Source organism: Belonocnema kinseyi, chromosome 6 (assembly GCF_010883055.1).
Source record: "Belonocnema kinseyi isolate 2016_QV_RU_SX_M_011 chromosome 6, B_treatae_v1, whole genome shotgun sequence".
Taxonomy (NCBI): Eukaryota; Metazoa; Arthropoda; class Insecta; order Hymenoptera; family Cynipidae; genus Belonocnema; species Belonocnema kinseyi.
The window spans coordinates 141935839-141936464 of record NC_046662.1 but is presented as its reverse complement, the minus strand read 5'-3'; positions in this window follow the sequence as shown (position 1 = coordinate 141936464).

The following is a 626-nucleotide window of genomic DNA, read 5'->3' as shown; positions in this document are numbered from 1 at the left end:
AAACAATATAACATAATGTAAAATAATATAATATCACATAATCTAATATATATAATGTTGAAAGAATGAATTAAAAAAAAAACCTGGAATGGGTATATTAGAACACTGATAAAGAAATAAATCATATTCAGGCTAGAATGCAAGTTTCTAAATAATACTGATGAAAATTTTCTTTAACATTTTTTTTTTAAACTGTCTCATTGGGCTCGAGATAGTGCTAATAAATGAAACATTGAAATAAAAATAAATGTACAATCCACACCAGAGATGGGTTGAATAACTCAATATACAGGGATAAATTATAATAAAAAAATCATTCTCTTTGGAACAAACTGAGTTTTACTTTTGAGGTTAGAATATTATGGCCTCTGAAAATCGTCTTGAAATCTTTAAAATAACTCTTACTTTTTAAATAGTGAGACACCCCGAGATGTGTTGGTGAATGTCATAAGAAATAGCTCGATGATAAAATCGTTTATTTTTAATGGACATGAAAATCTAACTTGAAATTACGATTTTGAAACCAAATCCTTTTACCTCTATGTGTATTTGAATTTTTGAGTATTTTGTAACAAAAAAACCCCACTTGCAAAAAAATGGTCACTTGACACCTTCTCCCTTTCCAC